At 40.6% G+C, this 4,017-nt stretch overlaps 1 pseudogene; it reads right to left on the minus strand.

Annotated features, from left to right (window-relative positions):
• Window positions 1-532: 532 nt before the first annotated feature.
• Window positions 533-2,218, minus strand: LOC102755691 (annotated as a pseudogene).
• Between the last annotated feature and the right edge of the window lie 1,799 nt (window positions 2,219-4,017).

A 4,017-nucleotide genomic window follows, 5' to 3' on the forward strand; every position in this document is an offset into this window, starting at 1 on the left:
GAAAGATTTAAATCAAGGCCTCAGAATTTCATACCAACACCAAGACCAAAATCCTAAAGTATTGGTATTGCGTCTCAAAATTTCCCCATTAACTTACAAAAAAAAAAAAAAAGCTTAAACTTACATGCCTTGGAAGTTATTAAATAAAACTAGAATTAACAAACATGCCAAATGTTCCATTTTTTAATTGTAGACATAGCTCCTATATTGAGTTTTACAAAAAAAAGTATGTTTTTCAACATGCTTCCAAACTGTTCAATGTGATGTGGTGTAAGAGTAACATTTAACATATAATTCAACTTCTTTAATCTGAATATGCTTACTGCTTAAGTACATCCTATAATAGAACTAACTTGAGGAAAGCCACAAATTGTTTAAGTTATAATTTACTCAACTTAGTTCTTACATCCCAGATGAATATTTGTGTTCAAAAATAATGAACCTTTAAGTCTTTTATTCAATCCTGATTTCCACTTAGAGTAAGCATAAATCACAAGCTGGTATTGCAAAAATGTTAAGTTTTGGTTTTTTCTTCTTTAAAATAATGTTGACCAAGAGTCAGTGATATGGATCAATTTCATTCCCCACCCACCACTCATACTAGACATGCTAGCCATCCCTCCCATTCCGTTCACTCCCACAGACGCATGGCTCCCACTGATGTAGTAGCTGCTGTTCACTGCTGCTTGGCTGCCTGTGCAATGTTTGATTGAAAATCACTGGAGTTTTCCCGTAAAACTTGGTCATATCCACTCATGCTGCTCTGGCTGCCAAAGCCACCTCCATAAGCACCACTCAGCTGCTGGCTGGCTGGGCCACTATGATGGGACTGATTTGACAAGCCAATGCCTCCCATCATCCGGCTACCATAAGCACCACCGCTCGCTCCTGCTGTAGAATGCAAGGAGACTTCCACTTATCTGTCTTGCATATTTGCTTTGTCTTTCGACATAGCTGTCACAGCATCTTCATGAGTTGCAAATTCGACATCTGCTTCACCAGTTACTCTGCCATCAGAACCGATTTCAATATGTACTCTCACAGGGTTGAGCGGTGAAGAAAATCTACACTTTGTGCAACAGGCTTCTAGCATTATATATATATATTATATATATAAATCCCCGCATGTGTTCACAGTGTCCAGTTGTGCTCTGGAAAGTAGAGTCACCATCCCCCTATCTGTGGTCAGACATTCCTGAAAAACAGTAATTGAGGTCTCTTTCAAATCTATCTGACCCGAAACCACCGCCATCATAGCCATTATAATCATCATAGCCTCCATCATCTCCACCATAAGCATCACTCCTTATCCTTTGAAAGCCAGCTCCCCTGCCAATGCTGTTATGCCCTCTGCCCGCCCCAGGTCTGTGGTAGCGACCTGGCTGCTGCAAGGCCATAAGCCTTTGTGTGGACCATAGTGAGTTCTAACTTCAGCTCGACTGTTCTTAAGAATTTCTATCCCTAACTGGTTTGGCTCAGTGGATTGAGCATCGGCCTGAAGACTGATGGGTCTCAGGTTTGATTCCGGTCAAAGGCATGTACCTTGGTTGCAGGCATATCCCCAATAGGGAGTGTGCAGGAGGCAGCTGATCAATGTTTCTCTCTCATCGATGTTTCTAACTCTCTATCCCTCTCTGTAAAAAATCAATAAAATATATTTTTTTTAAAAAGAATTTCTATATACCTGTGCCCTATTCTTTCCTTGTGTTTCTTTGGAGCCTTTTCAGCTATTTCCTGTGAAGCAAACTGCATGAAGGCCTCCCCCGTACGTCTCTCCGGGAAGTCCACCAGCAATGCTATCCATTTGGCACAATTTCCAACCCTGAGAAGAACTGAACAATTTCTTTCTTATTACATGAGTCCTCTAAGCCGTACAAAGCCACCATTGGCCGTGTCAGGACTATTTGGACCAGTCTGCTTCAACACCCAATCCATTTCAACGTTGCTCGATTTGAATACTTCAACATTTCTTTGTCCCATAGTTTCTCTCTTTTTTCAGGGCCAATTTGACTTCATCTTCTGATTCAAGTTCAACAAAAGCCTCGCCACTCGGTCTGCCTTCTCTGGTGTGGATGAAACATAAACCTTGAGCCCCATTTTGAATTTTGCAGTCAGAAAAAACAAACAAACACCAACACTGCACTTTGTCCACCCAGCAAGCCGAGGACAAGCCATGGACTTTCACTACGAATCCCTCTCTACCTTCAGTACCCAACATCCTCATCTCTTAGTGGATCCTGGCGTCGAAGTAGACCAGTGATGGCGAACCTATGACACGTGTGCCAGAGGTGACACGCAAACTCATTTTTGTGGTTGATTTTTCTTTGTTAAATGGCATTTAAATATATAAAATAAATATCAAAAATATAAGTCTTTGTTTTACTATGGTTGCAAATATCAAAAAATTTCTATATGTGACACGGCACCAGAGTTAAGTTAGGGTTTTTCAAAAGGCTGACACGCCGAGCTCAAAAGGTTCGCCATCACTGAAGTAGACTGATCACACGACTTCTGCATGGCTGAGCGAAAATCTCTGTGCATTTCTTTTAATACTTTCTCAGCCAATGTCCCAGAAGAGCATATCTTTTCATGCAATAGTTGGCAAAGATTTTCTACGAAAGTCAGTGGTCATGGATGTCGTGTTAATTGAACATCAAAAGAGTTGCATGCCAGCCTTCAACAAGCAAAGGGCCCCTTTAGAAATATCCACTATTTCAAGAAGCCTGATATAGACCATTTCAGAATTTTTCTGCAATGTTTCCAAAATTTGGAGAACTATTACTTTTGAATGACCTTTTTGATCCCTCTGGTGGGCTTTTCCACTGCAGGCTATGAAGACATCTTAAAGTATGTATAAGTCCTTTGGAATTACAAAGTCTCATCCCCAAATTCTTTAACATATAATGGAGCAGTAGAAGCTATTGAAATATGAAGGGAGCTGTGGCTGCCTTCACGGTGGATCAAATAAAAGTCAGCTAGGATCTTTTTCTGGCCAAGGTCTTGCTTCTCCAAGTAGGGTCCACAAATAGGCAGTGTCGGCATTGCTGTGAATTACTCAGAGTTCAGGCCCTACCCGAGACCTACAGAATAATAATCTTCATCCCAGGTGATCTGTGTGCTCAGTAACATCTGGAAAGGACTCACTTAGGAGAATCCAAGGTTGCTTTGGGAGCGTTCTCAGCTGTCAAAACAGAGGCGCTACGTCTTATGAATTTCATAACTAACTTCTGAGCATGCTATACTGGTTATTCGCTATTGCCTTGGTGATTTAGACCCTTTTAATTGTGGCTGCCAATCACAGAGGACTCCATCTTCCAAAGAGTACTCAGTTTTTGGTGTAGAAGCTGCTTTTCAGTCATTGCTGAAATTTTTCTTTAAGAAGTACTTATATAATTTAGCCAAATAAAGTAAAGGAGTTCACAGCTGATGTGAGTCAAAGAATAAAGTTCTAGTTTTACAACCTCATTTGCCATGGCCTCTGAGTTTGTACCTGCCAGTCCCAATGTTACACTGATCAAAAATACAGAACATTAATGAAGATGGTGCTTGTATGTTTTCTTACACATGGAAATACTGGATTCTGATGAGCCTCTTAAAAATCATAACAAAGCCTCAGTTTTATGTGAGATACACATGTGTTCCGATGAACTTAGTACAGAAGTTCATCATCTCAATCAGGGGTAGGGAGTCTCTGGCCCACAGGCCATATAAGGCCCATGAAATCATTTGGCTTGGCCTGGCTAAGGCATTAGAGGTGAGTTAATGAAATGTCTGACCAAATAGCAGGCTGATTTTTAAGTTGGTAATTTTGTATGGCCCACGAATGATGTTACACATATCCAAATGGCCCTTTTTTGGCAGAAAAAAAGTTTCCCTACCCCTGAAAATCATCTGTGCTTGTGGCCCCAGTGAAGAGAAGGGACTCAAAAATTCAGTGTGTGTTTTGAATTTGCTTGTTTTAATTTATTTTTATCACTTGTACAAACAGGAAAACATGAAGTATCAAAACAAGAAGGG

The sequence above is a fragment of the Myotis davidii genome, unplaced genomic scaffold (genome assembly GCF_000327345.1).
Source record: "Myotis davidii unplaced genomic scaffold, ASM32734v1 scaffold104, whole genome shotgun sequence".
In the NCBI taxonomy this organism is placed as follows: domain Eukaryota; kingdom Metazoa; phylum Chordata; class Mammalia; order Chiroptera; family Vespertilionidae; genus Myotis; species Myotis davidii.